Source organism: Chrysemys picta, chromosome 1 (genome assembly GCF_011386835.1).
Source record: "Chrysemys picta bellii isolate R12L10 chromosome 1, ASM1138683v2, whole genome shotgun sequence".
NCBI classification, from domain to species: Eukaryota; Metazoa; Chordata; order Testudines; family Emydidae; genus Chrysemys; species Chrysemys picta.
In genome coordinates this window covers 155,954,870-155,977,925 of record NC_088791.1, presented here as the reverse complement: position 1 = coordinate 155,977,925, position 23,056 = coordinate 155,954,870, and the positions used below count along the sequence as shown (strand labels likewise).

Below are 23,056 nucleotides of genomic sequence, written 5' to 3'. Positions count from 1 at the left end.
CATCCCACTTGGCAATCACATGCTTTTCCTTCTAATTTATAGGTGAGTGTAGGGTGAAGGGTGCCCTCTTGGCAGTCATGGCGGTGAAGTTCTCTCTCCACAAGACAGCAGCAGCCAGTGTGTCTTAGCCTTGCTCTGCAGGGACTTCTTCTGGGGAGGGCATACTAATTCAGTCAAGGGTCAGACCTTGTCTGCTGTGCTGAGCTTGGCAGAATAAAGGTGAGTTGTGATGTGGTCTCTAGGAACTGGACTGACACCAGCCTAGCTCATGCAGGCCCCGCAACAGCGGTCAGAGGGTAATACATTTTCAGTCACTGATCTGAGGTCTGATGCTCCTGACCGGTGCTGAGCACCTCAACTCAGATTGATTTCAAACTGGAGTTACAGGTGCTCCACATCTCTCAAAATCAGGCCCCAGGTATTTCTGGGTAGGCACCCACAAATGGATGCACCCATAATTAGTGATCCTTTTCCCAAGGTTTGCCTGAATAGTCTGACCAGGGGCTAACATGGGTTTACCACAATGTCATACAAAACATTCAGGGCCAGATTTTCCAAAGAGCCCAACACCCAGCTGCTCCCACTGAAGACAATGAGAGTTGCTGGGTGTTGAGCATTCTTGTAAACCTGGCCACTTTGTGTAGGTGCCTGAAATGGAGCTTGAGCAGTTTTGAGAACCTGGCTCTTAATATAGTTTGTTTCTAAGAAGAAAAGTCCCCAGGAGTCCCCAGTATGTCTAATTGTTTTCTCAGAAAACAGGAAGTTGCTTTTTTTGCTCACACATATTCAGGGCTCTGGGGTGTGTGTGTGTGTGTCCTACATCCATCATTTGCAGCTTGCATGCATTTTATAAAGGGACAATACTGAGGGTGTCCTTTGTGTAGGTTAGAGCCTGATTCAGCTGAGATACCAATCAAAGGGATTTGTCTAATTCCTCATTTGGTATAAATTGGCATTGAAGCCAATGGAATTACACCAGCTAAGGATTCGACGCTATCGTTAAGAAGCCTCTTTCTTTTTTTGTGTCTTTCCTTTAAAGGGGAACACTTCTTGAATTAAGGAAGAAAAAATAGAAAAGCTTTACCCAAAGAGGCAAGATTTGGGGGTGCAAGTTTAGGATCCCCACAGCCTCACCTAACTACTCTGGATCTTTATGGATTAATATTATTACCAGTTGTTTATATGCTGTTGTACTATTGCACACTGCTTGGCATTGGAAGGACTCCAGAAAACCTGTAGACTGCAACTGGACTGTATTCTTTAATAAATGTTTAGTGAAAGTGTTTTACTTCCCTTTTCCTTTATTTTGCAATGTTCCTGTAAAATTCGTACTGTAGGAATCTCATAAAAGAGCAAGCTGTTATAAGGGATTTATAACAGCGGGCCATTTAGGGAACTGGGGTAAAAATCTGTCTGGGGATTAGTCCCCCTTTGAGCAGGAGGTTGGACTAGATGACCTCCTGAGGTCCCTTCCAACCCTAATATTCTATGATTCTGTATAAGACTCTTGTTCAAAATCTTGCAAAAGGCTTTGGAAGGGGAATTAGGTTAGACTAGTATGGCATAGGATTATTCTCACTCAGCATCCCAAAGGTTCAGGGTCAAAAGGCTACATGTATAGGGCTAGACTGTTGTCTTTCTGTGCCCAAGCAGGGGAATAAGGGAGAGATATAGATTCTTCGATTGCCAGGCCAGAAGGGACCACTGTGCTCACCTAGTCTGACCTCCTGGACAACACAGACCATAGGACTTCCCCAAGATAATTCCTGTTCAAACCTCCTTGGGACCCTAGACGGACTACCTGGTTGCTAGATCAGGGCATGCAGGTGTAACGTGGGGCTCTGCTGCCTCTGACTTTGTCATTGGAGCAGATAGACAAAGAACCAGCAGAGAATCATAGAATATCAGGATTGGAAGGGACCTCAGGAGGTCATCTAGTCCAACCCCCTGCTCAAAGGGGGACTAATCCCCAGACAGATTTTTACCCCAGTTCCCTAAATGGCCCCCTCAAGGATTGAACTCACAAACCTGGGTTTAGCAGGCCAATGCTCAAACCACTGAACTAGCCCTCTCCCCTTTGATGTGCTTCTCCTACTTCCTGGCCAGCACAGCTGAGCTAGTGCTGGGGCTGTTGTAATGTGCTGCTAGAATCGGCTAGCAGAAAACTACCCTGCTGAAGCAACAAGGAAACAGGAGAAAGGTTGAACAGGAGGACTTGTGGCACCTTAGAGACTAACAAATTTATTAGAGCATAAGCTTTCGTGGACTACAGCCCACTTCTTCGGATGCATATAGAATGGAACATATATTGAGGAGATATATATACACACATACAGAGAGCATAAACAGGTGGGAGTTGTCTTACCACCTCTGAGAGGCCAATTAATTAAGAGAAAAAAAACTTTTGAAGTGATAATCAAGCTAGCCTAGTACAGACAGACAGTTAGATAACAAGTGTGAGAATACTAACAAGGGGAGACAGATTCAATGTCTGTAATGGCTCAGCCATTCCCAGTCCTTATTCAAACCGGAGTTGATTGTGTCTAGTTTGCATATCAATTCTAGCTCAGCAGTTTCTCGTTGGAGTCTGTTTTTGAAGTTTTTCTGTTGTAATATAGCCACCCGCAGGTCTGTCACTGAATGACCAGACAGGTTAAAGTGTTCTCCCACTGGTTTTTGAGTATTTTGATTCCTGATGTCAGATTTGTGTCCATTAATTCTTTGGCGTAGAGACTGTCCGGTTTGGCCAATGTACATGGCAGAGGGGCATTGCTGGCACATGATGGCATATATCACATTGGTAGATGTGCAGGTGAACGAGCCCCTGATGGTATGGCTGATGTGATTAGGTCCTATGATGATGTCACTGGAATAGATATGTGGACAGAGTTGACATCGGGGTTTGTTACAAGGATAGGTTCCTGGGTTAGTGGTTTTGTTCAGTGATATGTGGTTGCTGGTGAGTATTTGCTTTAGGTTGGGGGGTTGTCTGTAAGCGAGGACAGGTCTGTCTCCCAAGATCTGTGAGAGTAAGGGATCATCTTTCAGGATAGGTTGTAGATCTCTGATGATGCGCTGGAGAGGTTTTAGTTGGGGGCTGAAGGTGACAGCTAGTGGTGTTCTGTTATTTTCTTTGTTGGGCCTGTCTTGTAGGAGGTGACTTCTGGGTACTCGTCTGGCTCTGTCAATCTGTTTTTTCACTTCAGCAGGTGGGTATTGTAGTTTTAAGAATGCTTGATAGAGATCTTGTAGGTGCTTGTCTCTATCCGAGGGATTGGAGCAAATGCGGTTATATCTTAGAGCTTGGCTGTAGACAATGGATCGTGTGGTGTGTCCTGGATGGAAGCTGGAGGCATGTAGGTAAGTGTAGCGGTCAGTAGGTTTCCGGTATAGGGTGGTATTTATGTGACCATCGCTTATTAGCACAGTAGTGTCCAGGAAATGGACCGCTTGTGTGGATTGATCTAGGCTGAGGTTGATGGTGGGATGGAAATTATTGAAATCATGGTGAAATTCCTCAAGGGCTTCTTTTCCATGGGTCCAGATGATGAAGATGTCATCAATGTAGCGCAAGTAGAGTAGGGGCGTTAGGGGACGAGAGCTAAGGAAGCGTTGTTCTAAGTCAGCCATAAAAATGTTGGCATATTGTGGGGCCATGCGGGTACCCATAGCAGTGCCGCTGACGAGAAAGGTTGTGACTCAGTCAGGGTGTCTCTGAGGCACAAGGACTCCTAGGACTGCTACAGGGATGGTTCTTATTTGATTGCAGCTGAGTTCTATGTGGTTGGGTTGTTTTGTTTAGTTTTTTTAAAGAAAAGCTAATTTAATGCTTTTTGAAACATTTTAGCTATACTGATTTGCAGAATCTGTAACCTGCATCTGCAGCAAAGTGATGGTCACAGCAGCCTGGGTGACTGCTCTGCCGGTCAAGAGCCGCAACTGTAGCTCAGATTTAGAGAGGTCTGATGCTGAATGGGCTGTGGGAAAAACTTCTCACATCCTACTGATGATCTTGGAAGACTCCTTGGGTTCCAATCCTGCAAACACTTACAACTGAGTATTGTGCTCACCACTGCACGTAGTAGTGTTGAAACTAATAGGCTGCTCATGTCATTACATCTGCTAGTATGTAGGATTGGGCCATTCATCACTGGGGTTTGTCTAACTGCAATCAGACATGTGCAGTGTTTTTCCCAGGAATTGAAATTGGGGGGGAGTGTTCAAATATACGTGTGTGTGTGTGTGTGTGTGTGTGTGTGTGTGTGTGTGTGTGTGTGTGTGTGTGTGAGGGCTGACGAGGGTTGAGACCTTGAGGACAAAGGTGAGCTGTATGGCACCGTAGTAAAAACTGCAAAATGTTTCATGACCATTTTATTAGATTTAACTCATGTTTTAAAATCATCACAGAAATTAAAGTTGGCTACTCAAGCCTACTATGAAGCACGACATCTACATCCTTCTTGGTTTCTTGTAATTTTGTACAACTCTTTGGTGTCTTCTTGTGTGTCCAGTACTTCCAGTACTTCATGATCAGGCAGAAGGCAACTTCTTTCAGAACACAAAATTCTATTCAGTGAGGAAAAAGAACGCTCAACTGTAGCTGTTGTGACTGGGAGTAGCAAGAGATGGATTCCTACTTCTTTCATCCCAGGAAACATAGCATAAAGATTGGGTCAAACCACTAGTGATGATAATGAAGAAGTTGAAGTTAAATCTTCGTTTGTCATATATTCCACTGTGTTCAAACTTCTCTATTCAGTTCTGATCACATAGCAGTTTCATTGCTGGTAGTGCCTCACTCCACTCAACTGTAGGTGTTTTATAAGACAGGTATCTGTAAAAGCTACGTAGAAGTTGAATAGAATCCAGAAATTGTAGATTTGTAAGAATCAAGTCTGTGTACTTTTTCGGCTGGCTTAACAAACACTTCTTGTCCTCTTCACTTAAGGAGTCAATATAAGTGCCTTCATTAGTCAACTTCTGGACTGAAGTCTTTGCTTCTTCCAGTACATTTTCAATGGATATCTCTCTTATTGCTGGACAAAGATCTACTACTGTTGTAGCAGATGCCTGGATAGCATTGTTTAATGACCCAAGTGGTTTCAACAGTAGACATACAAGAGAGAGAATGGCGATAGTCTTCTCTGAACTTAGTAACAAAAGTAATCCACCAGCCTCACTACTTAGATCTGTCCTATCTTGGTAGATACCTTCCAAAGCCAGTAATAACAGTTGCAGTAAGACAACAGCCAACAGCCAAGGATCGCTCATGAGAAAGCCAGCAGGTTTTCGCAGGTTGGACTAATTTGAACTTAAGTGCCAGTGTATCTTCTATTTGTTTCCAAGACGTTCAGTCCTTTTGGACTCTTGCTGAAAAAAGAGTATAACAAAGCCATTAAATTTATGGCTTTTTAATGTCTTTTGAAGATTCTGCAGCTCATACTAGTGCTAGATGGAGTAGATAGCCTCTGCAGTGTGTATAGGAGAGATTAGAGTTACACTTTTCTCTGAGCAAAGCTTGTACTCCACCATGTCTTCCAGAGAAATTTGTAGCTCCATCAAATGCACAAGCAACCATCTGTTTTGGGTTCAATTTACAAGCATTTAACTCTTCTAAGATGTCACAGATGCAGCTGATGTGTCTTCTATAACCTGAATATCTAGAATGCATCTACTGGCCTACCATGGACATCAAGATAACGTATGCAATGACTTAATACTTGATGCCTATTTGCATTGGTGCATTCATCAGCAATGTATGCACATTTTTTGAATATGGTGAGTTCTTCACTTTTTCAACTGCTGAGTTTTTCACTGTTGCACCACATGCTTCTAGACAGTCAGCTGCCACTGTGACCTCTGCGAGTCGGTCTCTTGAGGTTCCACCAGCTCTCAGTGATTTCAGCTCTCAGTGGGGGAACCTCACTGCTAGTGCAGACTGGGCCGTCTCTTCCACAGTAATACTGTCCCGCAGCAAGTCTAAGCACTTAGATCTGGTTATCAGTGATTTCAGCTCTAGTGGTCATTTAACAAACCAAAAGACTCTCTATGGAGCCTAATCAGGTCTATCTCTGAACAGGAGAGAGGGGCAGATCAAATAGTGCCTGTGACTGTTAGGCAGAGCCCACACGATCAAGCAAAACACCTGTGCCCCGCCCCACCCTCCCTCTCCCTCCCTCTCTCTCTTTACTAGGATATGGCATCCAAACCTCCTGCTTAGAGAGTGCAGTTCAGCTGGGGGTAACCAGTGCTTCATTTGTAATGAAAGAAGTGTCGGGGCTGAAGCAAGTTTGTTACTTTTATAACTGATGCAGCAAGCCCAGAGGTCCCAGGGCTATGAACTGCCAAACCTAGAGGTGTCGGGGCTCAGTCCTGGCAAGCCCTAGCTCAAATTAAGCACTGAGGGATGCCCCCTCATTAGGCAGGCTAAGTACAGTTCTGTTGCTCTTTACTCATACAATAAGGATAACAACATTTCATGACCCCTACATTCAATACTAAAGTGATTTGTAACCCAACAACAGCCAAAATGGATCACTTCAGCAGCACAGCTCAGTCTGCTGGATATCTAGGCAGAGTAGGTGTGTTCATGTAAATACAGTCTGGTCCTGAAGCCTTTCCACCCATCACTGGCTTATCACTAGCTGTCAGGGAGAGCTCATTCAGACCTTGCTTACAAATCATAATTTAAATTGTTAGGTAGGTCAATATTGCCGAAACAAATGTGCCAACATTGTGATAAATAACAGCTGTATGAGGAAGCTAGTCTGTTCATACTTTTCAAACCCATTATGCTTTCTCAGGTACAAGTATTTTCTCATATACTGTGTATGCTTTTAAAGTATGTATTAATGTTTCAATTGCAATTCAAATTTCCAACCAATGACTAAATTGGCAACACTGCAATGTAACTGGAGGGGGTGTTGGGGAAATTTGAGGGGGGGAGGGTGCAGGAAAATCCCTGGACATATGACTGCAGCATGTGTAGATGTACCCAAGCTAGCTTGAATAACAATAGCTGTGAACCTGCAGCAACATGGGCTGTACAACCTGCCAGGCACCCCGGGTGTGTTTGAGATAGTTGATCAAAACTCACCTGGGTAGATCTACATGTGCTGCAGTCACACCTCTGACTCCAGTGTAGACATATCCTAAAATACCCGCTGAGCGATCAAAGTCAAATAAGGTATATTGGTTAATCAATCACATTTTGTGTAAAATCCCCAGGGTTCTAGGCCTGTAACAGGTTGATCATTAATCAACGCCTTTCAAGGTGTTAATGCAGCCAAGTAACCTTGATTTCTCTCATTCTCGTTGTGGAAACAAATATCACTCCAATATGGTCTCCTGTGGCTAACCTTATTACTTTAATCCCCAGCAACAATCCCTGGTGTGTCTGGAACACTGATCAGCAGCTGGAAAGGTCTTTCTGTCACTTTGTTCTTTACGGTTAGAATTGTGATTGAGTGCAGATGTTGGCAAGAGGCAGCTGGGAATTCCAACAGAGCTGCTGGTCCAGTTCCTGTTTCTGGAGCCACACTTTGTAGACAGCTACCCTCTGCTGCAGCTGGTACTATTTACTCTTTTGCTGGAAGTCTCAGGAGAGAGGCCAAGGAGTGAACGGGCCTGGAGAATGAATTCCTCTCTCACCCGTAGGCATTGCCTACCCTAGGAAAAAGTGAACGTGTTGTTTTCCACCAGCACTGTTGCACTTGCAATAGCAATGGCAGAGGCTGTAGAGGAGGCAGGAACAGGCATTCTTGTCTCCTATTCTGAGACATGGTGGTGAAAATACCTATTCCCTGTCTACACGACACACTCCACCATGCTCCCAACCCTAGAGCTGCAATGGCGGAGAATTATGGGTCCACATTTTGCTAGTTGAGACACGGGCTGTGGGGTTTCCCCCCCTAGCTGTGGGATAAAACTTACTTGGTGGAAGAGGGGCAGCATTGGGGAGGCTTGCAGTGCTGCAGTTGGCACTGTATCCATTCTGTACGAGAGCAGAAGGCTTCCGTCTCTCAGGGCACATATACAAAGCCTAATAAAAGCAACCAAATGTTTGCCTCTTATCAGAAACCAGAAGCAAAATGACACCCAAGCTCAGCTCAGGCAAGTTACTGAGAGAAGAGCCTTGCATGGTGCCCTGGAGATCTAGGTTCTGCTAGCTAGACCACTGAGGGAGGCAAATTCCAGAGTTAAGGACCCTCCACTAAGTGTTTGCTCTGCCACTCAGCCTCAGGGCCGGCTCTGGCTTTTTTGCCGCCCCAGGCAAAAAAGCCGCCGGGGGCCCCGCTCCGCTCTCCCCCCGGCGGCCAGAGCGCAGGGGGCAGGGCGGCGAGCCCCAGCCAGGGCTTGCCGCTCTCCCCCCGGCGGCTGGGGGGAGGGCGCCGGGGGGGGAGGGCAGCCAGAGCGCTGGGGGGAGGGCGGCGAGCCCGGCCGTGGCCCCGATCTCCCCGGGGGCCGGAGCGCCGCGCCGTCCCCCTCCAGGTGCCACCCCAAGCACAAGCTTGGTGGGCTGGTGCCTGGAGCCGGCCCTGCACTCAGCTCCTAGATACTGAAATCTTAGCTCAAGCTCCTCTAAGAAGCTCAACTGCTGTGCTGGTGTGTGGGGAGAGAGGTGGTCTGACAGATAGCCACGACCTACCAGGATATCTGGAAAATGGCTTTGACTAGATCTGCTTAGAAAGAAATTATAAAGCCAGACATGGGAAGCAAGTTATTAGCTTTATAGCCTGCGGTGGCTTACCTTGTCCTCTCCAAAAGGGCTTATATTTTGACTAGGAGTTTAGACAGACTAAACCTTGCAAGACTCTATGTGAGAAGGCTCATCAAGCTGCTGTCATGCCTCTCTGGGATCTGTCTGAGAGGAGGGAGCAGAGCCAGCTTGGTGATTTGTATTCTAGTCATCAGAACTCTGTGATTGATAATGCCTGGTCTGCATTCAGAGATGCTCGTCTTTTGTCCAGTGCCAGGGTGAGATTTTCACCATTGGCGGTTTCCATGCCATCTCTCAGTCTGAAACCTAGTTGTCAAGGCTATTTGAATCCTCCTCCAGTGAATGACTTGGAAGCTTAGCATAGATGTCTCAGCTTTATACACACATATTTTACATACAGAACTACATCGTTTGTTTCAGTCACCTCTATTTTTAGCAGAAGAAGGGCCTGCAAAGCACAAAGTTTTCTTGCTAGCATTATTGTCAACATTGTGAGAAAAAAATCAGCTTTTCTGAGCCAGCCAATCAACAGCAAAATATTCATCCATACAAAAAGGTAGAGGATAGCATTTCAGATCATTTGCAGGTAGCAATGATTTATTCATTTCCACATGAAATGTTATCTCCCATACCATAAGATTCACAGCCAGCCTTTCAGTGATTTATGGACTCAAGTGTTCTACTGTTCCATAAGCCATTCTCCTGACAAAGAGCCAAGAAAGGATATTTTAGAGGGGACTGGGTGGCTCAGGGCCTTGGGAATGGGAAACAAGGCCTTTCGCTTCTAGGTTGTTGCACGGCATCTCACCCAGATCAATCGTGAGTGAAAGTCATCACCAGCTGATTGTTTTATAGCCTATGTGAAATGAATTTGTGGCTGTTGATCGGTTCTTAATGGAAAGGTGTGTACAGCAGAGAAGGAAGGATGGTCCAGTGGTTAGAGTGCTAACCTGTGATTTGGGAAAACCTGCCTCAGTTTCCTGCTCCACTGCAGACTTCATATGTAATCTTGGGCACGTTACTTAGTCTCTCTGTTTGCCATCTCCAAAATGGAAATAATAGCACATCCCTTCCTCCCAGGGTTCAGACACTAAAGTAATGGGGTCATAGAGAATCAGAACTAACAACGATGGCACTGTCACTAACAGGTGCAGCCAAGAGGCCAAGGATTGAAAAAACCATAGAGATTAAACTAACCTTTCCCCCCAAGAAACGATTCCTCCATGTCATGCTTAAGGCCCACTGGTGGGAGGCCTCACACTGCGGTTCCTCGTGTTGTACCTGGGCTGTGGATTGGTGAAGGATTTCAGTTTCCTTGCACCATCACTATAATTCATTTGGAATATCGATACCTATTGTCTGTCTCTTTATGAGGTGGTAAATAGGCAGGAGCTCTGTGTAGACTGGTTGCGAATGTCAGCAAGCATCCGTTTCAGTGGGATGACAGAACCAGGCTGAAACGGAAGCTGTGGGCACAGCAGGGAAAGTAGTTGATAACACCTGTACAAAAAGTGAAACGAGTGAGGTTTAAAGATCAGAGCAGCCTCTTGGCTTGGAAAATAGATTTCTTCATGGAGTGAAGTGTGTGGTGAGATGGATGGGGGAGGTTTGTGTTTGGTGGCATGTAGATGGCGGGGTCTTGTTACATCTGTGGGGTGTGTGTGTGTGGGGGATGGCATCGAGATGGCAGTGTGCAGGCAAGTTCAGAAGAGAGCTTTCAGTTTGTGAAGAGAGTGGTGTTGGTGGGTTTTTTGCAGCTAACTAATGTCTGGGTCAGGAGAGCAACTATGATGGAGGCAGAGGAGAAGCAGCAAGCAAAGAACCGTACTCCCCATATAAAGAAGCATGGCATGCTAGGGCTCCCCGCAGCTGGAAGCTAGAACCAAACTCCCGCCCCTTTTCTTCACCCCATCCACAGCCATTGGGGAGACAAGAATTCACCCAGAAATCACTCCAATGCCTTTATGAGTAATAATCACCTTTATCATCAACAGTCCCCTCTGTCAGCAAACAGACAGCCCCAGTGCCCTCTGGCATCAGCCCCTCAGTCACTGATCAGGGAGCCTCCTTCCCTTTGGGCTCTGGCTGATTCTCACATGCAGTTCAAGCTCCCAGGGGCAACAAAGACAGACTGCTCCCTGGGCCTGTTTCTAGGGTTGCCAACTATCTAATCACACAAAACTGAACCCCCCCTTGCCCTGCCCCCTGCCCAGCCCCTTCCCTGAGGCCTTGCCCCATCCCACCCCTTCTCCAAGACCCCGCCCCCTCCTCCACCCCCACCACCCCCCATCGCTCATTCTCATTGGAGTGGGGGAGGGCTCCAGCTTGGGGTGTGGGCTTCAGGGTGGAGTCAGAATTGCGGGGTTCAGGGTGTGGGAGGGGGCTCCAGGCTGGGGCAGGGGGTTGGGGTGTGGGAGGAGGTGAGGGCTCTGGCTGGGGGTGCAGGCTCTGGGGTGGGGCTGGGGATAAGGGGTTTGAGGTGCAGGACAGGCCGATGGGCTGTGGCCGAGGGGTTTGGAGTGTGGGAGCAGGCTCAGGGCTGGGGCAGGGGGCTGGAGTGTGGGAAAGGGTGAGGGCTGGGGGTGTGGGCTCTGGGGTGTGGGCTGGGGATGAGGAGTCTGGGGTGAAGGAGGGGGCTCAAGGCTGTGACAAGGACTTGGGGGCAGGATGTGGGCCCCAGGAGGGAGTTTGGTTGAGGGATGGGGCTCAGAGCTGGGGCAGGGGATTGGGGTGTGGGCTCCAGCCAGGTGGTGCTTGCCTCCCAGCCAATGGGAGCTGTGGAGCTGGCGCTCAAGGCAGGGGCAGCACGTGGAGCCCCCGTGGCCGCCCTTGCGCCTAGGAGCTGGACATGGCGGCCGTTTCCAGGAGCTGCGCGGAGCCAGGGCAGGCAAGGAGCCTGCCTTAGCCCCACTGCACCGCCGATTGGACTTTGAATGGCTCGCTCAGCTGTGCTGACCGGAGCCGCCAGGGTCCCTTTTCGACGGGGCATTCCAGTCGAAAACCAGATGCCTGGCAACCCTACCTGTTTCTTCTGCCCTGTACTAGGGTTCTTGGCCTGCTGTGTGCCAGCTGCAGCTGCAGTACATGGCCTGTCTGGCAGGCTGTGCATCCCTATCTCCAAAACGGAAAATTGCGTCTTCAAATCATAGGAGAATTGGCAGTAGGAAGTAGGTCTGGAGTTGCAGCCAGCTCTTCCAAGGGCTCTGTAGGGGTAGACAGACCAATTTCCCATATCTGCTCGTCCCCCTGCCAATAGGGGCCCCAAGGGCAGGGCCAGCATTCACAGCACTGGATTGGGAGCGCCACACATTTGCATTAACTATTATAACTCAGATTGCTATGGTTATCCATAGACGTGAACTGTCCATTTTGAAGTAGTCAATGACAAATCCAAATCACTTAGTCTTTAGCTTTATAAAAATAACATGTAACCCCTTTGGGGTTTAGAGAGCATGGCCATTTAAATCTTTTTCCTAAGGGGGAGGGGGAGAGTAAGAAGAAAGGAGGGAAACTCCAGGGGGCAGCGCTGGAGCTCCAGGGAGAGGGAGAGACAGCCTGCAGGCCCTGGAAAAGTGAAGGAGGGAGAACCTGCCTGAAGCCTGGGAAGGACAGGGCCGCTCGGGGACACCCCAGGAGGAGCACTGTGCCAGGGAGGAATTGCCGAGAAGGACAGGCCGGAGCTGGACCCAGTATCACTGCTGCCCAGAGCTGCATGGGGCTGTGAGTACTGGGGCTTGTAACTCTGCATTGGGAACAAGGAGGGAGGTTGCTAGATAGTTAGGTGGGGAGGTGGTCGCTCTGTGTGGCTTTGCAGAGAGCGGCAGAAGAGAGGACTGGAGGGGTTTATTGGGGGAAAGTTCACTGGCGCCGAAGATGACCAGGAGCACCCAAGACTCACCACTGGACTGGAACTTTGCTCAGGACTCCTGAACTCTGTGTGCAGACACATTGTTCAGTGTCTGCCCTTCCAGACTGTGCTACTACTGGGCCGGTGGGGCCTTGGCTTGGATGCAGCCCTGTTTTACTGCTCCCCCTATATTTCCCCTGGTTGTTTTTCTCCTCTCATCCCTCTGTAAATAAATATTTCCCTTGTTATATCCACTGTACTTTTCCTGTGGGTGTGTGTGTTCACTCTGGGGGGTTTGGAACAGGTGCCCCTGGGGTGGAAGGGATTTCTCCTGCTGCTTTTCTGCACGTGCCATCTCTTGGCCAGAGCAGCCTGCAGAGCAGACTCCATCTTGGCTACGAGGGCGCTAAAGTTACAAACAGTAAGAGGCATGTTCCTGAAAACACTAGGCCCCTCTGACACACACTTAAAAATACAACGTATCAAAGGGAGAAACACCAGCCCCCTAGCACATAATACCACTCAAGTAACCAGGCAACACAAAAATAAACCAAATCCCTGTTTTTCTTTAACCATCGCTGCTAGCAGCAATATTTGCTGCTTCAGCAACTCCCCTGGTAAGATGAAGCTTGCAGCCTGTGCGGAAGGTGAACAGATTCGGGCTATTTCACAGCAGAAGAAGAGGGACGCTCACTCTGAAGCAGTGTGGCCCATCATTGAAGATGCCCTTTCTTGCAGTCACTCTTCCGTGTACAAAGCTTAGGGAACTAGACGAGAACGTGGGTTCCATTTCCTGCTCTGTAACAGATTTTCTGTGTGACCTTGAGAAAGTCACTTGGGGCCAGATCCCTCAAGGTTTCACGGACCTCGTCCTAAGATGAACAGTTTGCCATAGCCAAAATGTCTCCTCTCCCCACACTTGTGCAGCACATTGTGCACTGCTGGGATATTGCTGTTGTACACTCGTGATATGGCTGCATGGCATTGATTGGGATGGAGGTATATCCAGCTAATCTGTCTGGGGCAGAGAGATCTGGAGTTAATTCCATGGTGCAGCTCAAAGCCCAAAGATGGCACTGACAGTCCTCAAATGTCACTGCTGGCTGCTCTTTGCCTGAAACTGCCAGGTGAGGAGAGAGCTATGGAGTGGCTGGTTTATACTGCTGATCAACACAAATCCAAGCATTTCTATCCCTCTTCTAAGGCAGGTACAAGTAATAAGCAAAGGTGGCTGTGGGCATTTATTTTTAATTATTAAAAAATAAATTTAAATGTAACTTACAGACCATTAGTTGCCCATGAGTCCCTCAGACTCACAAAGTTATGGTATCGGAATCCTTGCTTTAGCCAGCAACCTATCAAAAGGCATCAGCACCAATACTGCGGTGTCTGGCTGGTCTAGCCTTCGATGTATTTACGAGACTGCAGCCAGAATGCTAGTTCTGAAAAGACAGACTTTGAAAGCCAACCTGTAAAATGAAATTAGAAGAGCCGTTGGCTAAATAACTCAGTGATACCAGCCAATCCAAGAGAAATGGCTTCCCACTAGAATGAGCAGGTTTTGCTTTAAAATCTGAAGGACCAAATTCATAGATCAGTTTAAGTGACTATAAGTCGAGTGGGAAGAAATATTTCAGTTAAACAGTAAATTTGCTGAAAAATGCAGTTTGGGGATGATGGAAACTGTCATAGTTCAGGGCAATTGCACCTCTGCTTCCCATCAGTGGTCCAGCAAGGGCAACCAAGCTCAGGTTCCAGCCCCTCAGCTGTTCCCGTTCTGGGTGGTGACCCATGTCTCACTCACTTCTGACTGGATATTCCAGGCTGAAGAGTTTCCTGCCTACATGCTATTTCCAGCAAAGACAACCTGCCCACACAGACCTGCTTGCTTTGGCTTCAGAGACTGATGAAAGAGTGATGCTACTTTTACAAGTTACCACACAGTTCTTTCTAAGCAAGCCTGCTCTGTTCTTAAGGTAAACAGCATTACAGAGAAAACACAAGAAAAGAACGTACACACGTGTTAATAACCTTACTAGAATTTACCTTCACATGGATTCTAGGTAGGTCAAGTCCTTCTAATCCTATCCCAAGGACTGGGGCCCCCCATGGACCAGGGGACCTGTCTGCTGGATTCAGTCAGTTCAAAACCCAGGCTTTGTTTTATCCAAAACTCTTTTCTTTGTCTATTGGTCCCTGGAGAATCCAGTTTGAAGTAGTTATATACAAACCACCACTCCAAGGGGTGGCTTCAAAGGCTGATAACAAAGGAAGTTCATTAGCAGCCCTCCCCACTAGAGAAGGTCCATACAATGCCTCAGCAACACATACACAATTGCATTTTTAATACAATGTACCCCAAAAGTATTAATTCTAATTGTATAAGGTTTTACTTAATTCAGTAAAGATTATTTTTATTCCATAGGGTTTGCTCAGGACATTTGAGGATATTGTCAGCCTGTCACAGAAACTGTTTACAAATTCTCATAAATGTCAATGAATAATTTTGGCCATTTTGAGATTTGGGAAACGAAACGTTTCAACATTTCATTTTGAAACAATGTTTTCTTTCAAAACTTAGCTAGATTTGTTTCATTTTTTAAAAAAAGGGCAAAAAACACCTGAAAATGTAACAAACCAAACCCCTCCCCCCTCCACCAGATTTTTTTGGGTCAAACAAAACATTTCATTCAACCCATTTAATTCAACTCTACCATTTTTGCTGCCCCAAGCATAAATAAATAAGCCGCTCAGACTGCCACCCTCGAAGGTGTGAAACCAGCCCGCCAGTTATCAGCTCACTTTGGCACACGCACACTCCACACAATGGGCACAACAGAGACCTGCTTGGGGTGAAAATTAAAAAAACAAAACTTTATTTAATAGGCAAATTACAGCTTCCAAGATGAAAGAGGAGGGGAAGCAAACAGAGAAAATAAACATAGAGACACAATCTCAGGCTTTATATCTCTATATCTGATAAAATCCCTTGTCTAATAGAAGTCAGCCATTGCCTTTGAGCAGTTTCCCAGCATGCCCCCGTCACAGAGAGGATCCAGCATTCACAGCCAGTCCTCTGCCTTCGAGACTGTCCTTCAGTTCTGGATACCTTTCACTTTGAACCTCTTCCCTTTTAACAGGGGTTACAGGGCTTTTTTCTTTTTCTCAGATTACGGTAATTCATGGTTATTCAGATTGTGGGGAGGAGGGGGAAGGAGGAAGGAGGTTCCCTCTCGACTTGATAGCCAGGGCATGTTGGTGTCTTCCCCTTTAACTGTAATGGTCCTTCATTTGTCTTTTCCTGGGTTGTACCATGGATAGTTACTTGCATCTGGTTTGGGTAAACACCCGGCTTGGAAGGAGCCCCTCTCTGCTGTGAGGTGTGGTTGAAATTGTAGTACAGGTCATGAGAATAGTATTCTGTACGCAGATTCATAACTACAGTCCGTATACATTGCATAATGACCATCAAGTTCAGAACATTACAAACTTTCATGAAAGACCTTACTCAACATATTTTTATACCCACTAACATTATGTACACCTGGTTGATTCAATTGCTTAATCTTTGGGGCCGAGATCCTCTGTTCTCCCCTTGAGGCTTCTGGACCCTGATTATCACAGCATACACCTAAGCCACAATTCATGGGGCACCATGACTCTGTATAAGTTCCACTGCAGGAAGAAGCCTAGAGTAGGTGGGTAGAGGACATTCAGCACTCCAAGGGTCCATCTTAAAAGCATGAATTAAAGGATGAAGGTTGCTCACTTCCTCAAAAGGGGAAAGGAAATGGCAATCGGGAGATCGAGGTAAGGAAACAGAGATGGGAGCCAGGAGGAAAGAGAGAACTTCTGTTATCTGCCAGAACTTACAAACATGAAATACGATTCCTGAACTGATGGCATCTGAGTGACAACAACTGGCTTCAACTCAAAACAGTGAGACCGTATCATGGCAAACAAACCTGATCCTTACCTGACTAGAGCTGGGCAAATCATTTTCCATGTAACACTTTTCTGTAGGACAATGCAGTTTTGTCAGAATGATGCTTTGTGGAAACGGGCCAAGTTTGACAAAACTTTTCAAAGGAAAAATGTTGAAGCAAATTGTGTCAACTGTCTCATTTTGTTTTGACAATATCAGAATGTTTCATTTCAATAATGTCAAAGTGTTTCATTTTGATAAGCCAAAAACATTTCATTTTGACTATTGTTTTGTTTCATTTAGATTTTTGCATATTATAATTGTAATATATTATATATAATTACATGTAATATTTTATATATATTTTTTACCTTATCTAAAGAAAACATTTCAATGTTCCCAAACTGAATTTTTTGGGGAATTTCCTTTCTGTGAAAAAAATTGAACCATCAAATTTTCGTTCCAATCTGGAATGTGAACATATTTCAAAATGTCAGTATTTCCCACAGAATGGAAATTCCATTTTCTAATCAGCTCTAACATGTATTATTCCCAGCCTTTGTATGAGCAACAGAACTCCTTTGGGTGTTATTGGCTAGGATAACCAATGGTTTGGTTTTTTTTCCCTTCCAGACTACTTACTTGTTGGGGTAGATACCCTGACAACCTAGAGATGGTCCCAGAACAATAGGGTGATGGCGAGTTGGACAGTTGGAGGTAAGATTGCTTTGCTACTGTGCCTGTATGGTGGCTAAATAGAAGAGTTCAGTCCCGGGGTGTAGCGGGGTGGTTACCCCACTCCTGCCTGAGGGGTTTAAAACAGCCCTGGCAGAGGGCTGGGGCAAAGGGAAAAGCTACTGGGCTGACTGGGGAAGTAGCCACAGCTGGGCCACTCCCCAATCAGGCCCCAGCTGGCCTATATAAGAAGGCTGGGCGCCATGAGATCAGCAGTCTCTCTCTGTGTTCAGAGGGAGAAGGGCCTGGCTGCAGGGAGCTAGAGACAGGGTACCTGAGTGCAGCAGGGCTGGGGACAGGCTGAGGAGCTGGGGAGCTCCAGCCTGGATAGCCCCAGGCTGTGGCCTAGTAGGAGGCCAAGGGGTACTGGGGGTTGCAGAGGCCAGCCCATGGGTAGGCCAAGGCAGCAGGTCCAAACCCAACCTTGCCTGTGATGAGTGGCCTATACTGCAGTCTGCCCCAGGGAGCGGGGGCTAGTTGGTAACTGGCAGTGGCCTTATTCTGAGGCAAGGTAGGGCTAGTGGGTGGGGGTTCCCCAGGGAGGGGAGACCCTAGTACTGAGGGGTGTACTGCCAGGGGGCAGCACCCCAGATACAGGGGGACCAGGGTCCGGGAGGGACACGGGGGCCAGAGGACAGGCGGATCACTGGCCTGCAGGGGGTGCTCCAAGACAACGGAAGAGCTAATTCCCGAGACGACCAGCAGGAGGCGCCGCAGGGGTGAGTCCGCTCCTCTACACGGGGGCTATCAAAAGCCCATACTCTTGGAACTGGAGTTGTTAGTGTTGTGAAACTGATTATATTCTTACCTTGGCTCCTTAAGAAGAAGGAGGAAACTTCTGAGTCCTGGACCACTCCACCTGCTCATCATAATTTCCCATCCTATTGCTGAGTATGAGCAGAAGGCAGAGGAAGATGATCTCTCCTATGAATCCCCCCTCAAGTTTGGCCTTATATTTTCAAAGGCTCTATGTGAAATATTATGAATAGGGTCTCATCTAGGTCCCCTATCACTCCTGATTGGGACTCCTGTTACCTCTCTGTACCCATGACACCTCCTTTTGCTCTCTTCTTCCATGAGTCCCAGTAAGGCTGTGACAATGCCCCAAACCTTCATGTGTTGCTGTGGCTCCATAGCCTCTAGCTCCCTCTCCCTCACTAGCCAGGCCAGGACACCTGCAGCAAAGCCACAGTGCCACTTTCCAAAGGAGGAGCTGAGAAGTCTCTGCTCTGTCCTGCTGGCATTAGACTTAGACAGAATCATGCACCGGGGATATGGGATGGTTCAGTGGCTCAAGAGCAGTATGGCACCTGCAGGAGCAGGGCCGTAGGCTGACGCAGGTAAACACAGGCACGGTCGCACTTCCTACTTTGTTGTCCTTGCATCTGTAATGAGTGGATTTCTAGGTCCTGGGGAAAAGCACAGTGAACCTGGGTCAGGATAATATAGGTCCAGCTCCTCAGCTGGCCAACATTGACTTCGATGGAGCTACCCTAATTTACATCAGCTGAGGATCTGACCCATTGTTTCTCCTGGAGGCAGAATTAGCTTTTATTGCAATTAATTATTTTAGCTGGCTTGGGGGCAAGGAGCTGCTGGTTTTGTCTGATCTGATTTATATTGAACTTTTGGCAAAGGCATCTAGAGCCCCGAACTGATTTCTTTTGTGGTATTTGTTATAAACCAAAATAAATAAAAGTCTATCAGCACAGATGTTAAAAGAAGTGAATGCCATTGAGTGAAATAATACCTCTAAAATAAGTACCTGTAATAAACAAGACACCAAGGAGGAGGGAAAGATTTATATATTAAAAACAAACCTTATTATTTACAATATAACCTTAAAAATCCTGTACCACCACACCAATAACGTGTGTCTCTCTTGTGTTACAGCCTACTCATCTGAACTAAAACCAAGGATGCTTAATGAGATTAATTCTGGTCTGTATCTAGAAAGAATATCTTCATCAATGATTTAGATAATGGCACTTATAAAGTTTGCGGACGATACCAAGCTAGGGGGGGTTGCAAGTGCTTTGGAGGATGGGATTAAAATTCAAAATGATCTGGACAAACTGGAGAAATGGTCTGAAGTAAATAGGATGAAATTCAATAAGGACAAATGCAAAATACTCCACTTAGGAAGGAACAATCAGTTGCACATATACAAAGTGGGAAATGACTGCCTAGGAAGAAGTACTGTGGAAAGGGATCTGAGGGTCATAGTGGATCACAATCTAAATATGAGTCAACAGTGTAACGCTGTTTCAAAAAAAGCATACATCATTCTGGGATGTATTAGCAGGAGTATTGTAAGCAAGACACGAGAAGTAATTCTTCCGCTCAACTCCACACTGATTAGGCCTCAACTGGAGTATTGTGTCCAGTTCTGGGTGCCACATTTCAGGAAGGATGTGGACATATTGGAGAAAGTCCAGAGAAGAGCAACAAAAATGATTAAAGGTCTAGAAAACATGACCTAGGAGGGAAGATTTAAAAAATTTGGTTTGTTTAGTCTAGAGAAGAGAAGACTGAGGAGGACATAACAGTTTTCAAATACATAAAAGGTTGTTACAAGGAGGAGGGAGAAAAATTGTTGTTCTTAACCTCTGAGGATAGGACAAGAAGCAATGGGCTTAACTTGCAGCAAGGGAGGTTTAGGTTGGACATTAGGAAAAACTTCCTAACTGTCAGGGTGTTAAATTGCACTGGAATAAATTGCCTAGGGAGGTTGTGGAATCTCCATCATTGGAGGTTTTTAAGAGCAGGTTAGACAAACACCTGTCAGGGATGATCTAGAGAATACTTAGTCCTGCCTTGAGTGCAGGGGACTGTACTAGATGACTGGCGAGGTCCCTTCCAGTTCTATGATTCTAAGAAACCCTTGCTCGTGACCGCTCCTCAGGCCCAAGTAAAAAAGCAGGCGAGTAGCCAAAACCCAGAAGAGTTTGCAAGGATGATAGAAAAAATCATGGTTTTACTTGGGTCGGTTTGATCTGGAGTCAGGGAGAGAAAATAAATATAGCACCTCACAAAGCCAGTTGTACTGTCTTTTCACAGCATAAAACTTCGCTCCCTGGCAAAGAATAGAGATGAGGAAAAGGAGAAATTAACTGCACCCAACACATTGTGGGTGCTGGGGTAGCAGCAGCAAGAGGGTTAAAGCTCTACTGGAGAAGTCCTGAGTTGTATTTTGGCCAGGAGGAGGCAACCCCTGAAATACAGCCTAGAGAGGTTGCTTATTCATCTAACTGCATCCCTGAGCTAGTTGATATACAGTATATTAGTATCTAACTGAAGGCAGATACTTACTTACCAGTAGGGATCTGTCTACTGATCAGTGTCTTCCTAGCTACCAAGTGGTAAGCATAACTATCTACTTGTCAGAATCTGTGTATCTGTCATGCAGGGTTATAGGGAGAAGAAAGGGTAATTAAGCAAAAGCCTTTTGGTTCAACAAAACTCATTTTCACTCATGTTGAGTTACTGGAATTCTGCATTCCCTATAACTTCATACACTGCCCTGCTGGAGGCCTTTCCACACATCGCTGATGCTCTCCATGAAAATGTTTCGGGTGTCTGGGGTGCATTTGTGCTCTTTAAACTCACTCTTAATTGAATCCTCTTGATCTTTATAAGCTGGTTCAGCTCATAGTGGAGCCTTGTGAGATCATCACCTAGACACACCAAGGATTTAATGTAGGTTGAATCAGTTGACATGCATCAGTCATGACTGGCCAAAAGAAGCAACAGCTCTGTCACCTGTTAAACTTGATGCCACAGTGAAGAAGCCAAGTGTATAGTGCAGAACAAGCCACCTTTGGCACCTGCACTGAATTTGGGTTTGTCTATTTGCAGCTAATGGGGAGGGGGTTGGGAAGCTCAGCTGAATGATGTCAGAGGGCTGGTGTTCAACTAGGCCGTCACCGGAACAATTATCTCTAGTCCAGTGATAACAATATTTTACTTCCATTCAGTAAAACAACGGAGAGTCAAGCGAGCCATTGAGCAACATACTATATTAGTAGTATTTTCTGTGATTGATTAAACAGTGCTCATTAGCAGCATTAAAAATAACCAGCAAGTCATTATAATCAATGTGAAACATAAGGCAATGGCCTGGAGCAAACCTCTAAATAAATACACAATTCACTAATACGAGTACAGCAGGTTTGAGTTTTGCTAATTTTTTAAACACCCGATGTGTTCAAAGCCTGGGGAGCGTTAGAAGCAAAGAACTGGAGCTCAAGGCTCCTGCTCTCCATTCCTGGTTCCGGAACTGAGGTCTGGCTCGTGGGACTTGCAAAGCACAGGATCATAGATCTTGGGGAGCCTTTGGAGGTCAGCACTAATCTCAGCCTTCATCGTAGTAAATAAATATAGTGAGTCTCAAACCCTTTTGGTTGTGGAGGGAGCCTCCAAAAATGAATCCCATCCCTAGAGGGTAAAGTTGGTCACCTCATGGGTTATTCACCTCCCTTTGCCCCTCCACAGTTGCACATTGCACAGAACTGACCTGTGTGAAAGCCTCATGATGGCCATGGGCTCCTTTATTTTTAAGGAAAGGAAAGTCTGGATTGGTTAGAGGCTGGGAGTGGGAGGCACCCAGTCTGTCACTGACATGACTAAGGCTACAGCGTTCTCTCTTTCTACACCTGGAGCTGGCTCCTCCACACAGCTGTCAATGCAGTCTCCTGCCATCAGGGTGCAGACAGAGGAGGAACTGAGTCACCTGCAGGCAGCTGGCACAAAGAGGCCCCAATTATTTTCTTTCTGACCTCCAAATGTACCTCTCTCCACTGATTTTTTTTACTTCTCAAATGCTCAAGGCCAGCATGTTACAGTGCATCACAGTGGTTAGAGTGGGGAGAGACAGGGGTATCCCACCCATCCCCAGGCAAAGCCAGGAGTACAGTCCTCTGCTGGAGCCTTTGTCAGATACAACACTTGGTCTCTCAGCCAAGCAGTCTGTTTATGCAGAGCAATGAACATCCAAACCATGGTTATTTCTGGAAATGCTCTCAAATGAAAAGAATGTGTATAAAGTGAAGGAAGGACGTCGGTTTCATAGGGTGCTACAAAAGATTATGCCCCAGGAATACTCACCATTATACAGACACTGGCAGGACAAAAACTCGAGCTCATAGGGATGAATTTGGCTTCGTAGTTAGAGATAATCTTCACCTGGTTGATTATGCGCACATTATTACAAATGAAAGCTTTTTTTTTTTTAAAAAAAAAAAAAAAGAAAATTCACATTTTACCATATATGCTCTTTCTTTTACCTGTTTGTGCTTCACGCCCCGTCTCTTCCCCCCCGCCCCCTGGACAGTAACGCTAATCTGGGCTGTTTTACTTTTCATGCCTTGTTAAGAAAGCAGTGTCATCCAGTGGCTAGAGCACTGGGCAATAGGATTCATGAGACCTGATATCTGTCTGATCTTGGACACGCCACTTTGCTTCTTTTTCACTCTCTGTCTTGGTTGAGACCTGTGGGTCTCCACCTGTAATCCATGCACCCCTGGGGATCCATGGACTATGTTAATGAGGTCCACGAAAGACTTAGACTGAAAACTGACTGAACAGAATTCAACTATCTATACAGACAATAGATTTCCAAAGGGGTCCGCACCTCCATTCAAAATGTCCAGAGGGGTCCGCAAATGAAAAAAGATTGAGAATCACTGTCTTAGACTGTATAAGCTAATTGGGGAAGGGATTGTCTCTTACTATACATCTGTACAGCACCTAGCACAATGGGGCCATCTTGGTTGGGACCTCTAGGTGCTACAAATTATACAAATAATGCTAGTCAGTTTCATCAGCTTCT

General features: G+C 46.3%; 1 long non-coding RNA gene across 1 annotated transcript in view; it reads right to left on the bottom strand.

Annotated features, from left to right (window-relative positions):
• Positions 1 to 15,537: 15,537 nt before the first annotated feature.
• The window catches only part of LOC103307217 (uncharacterized), a 112,894-nt gene continuing 105,375 nt past the window's right edge, over positions 15,538 to 23,056 (bottom strand). The window contains exons 4-5 of the long non-coding RNA XR_509898.4: positions 22,333 to 22,410; positions 15,538 to 15,939 (exon numbers count right to left, since the gene is read on the bottom strand). This is a non-coding gene — a long non-coding RNA (uncharacterized LOC103307217). The remainder of the gene's footprint in view (positions 15,940 to 22,332; positions 22,411 to 23,056) is intronic.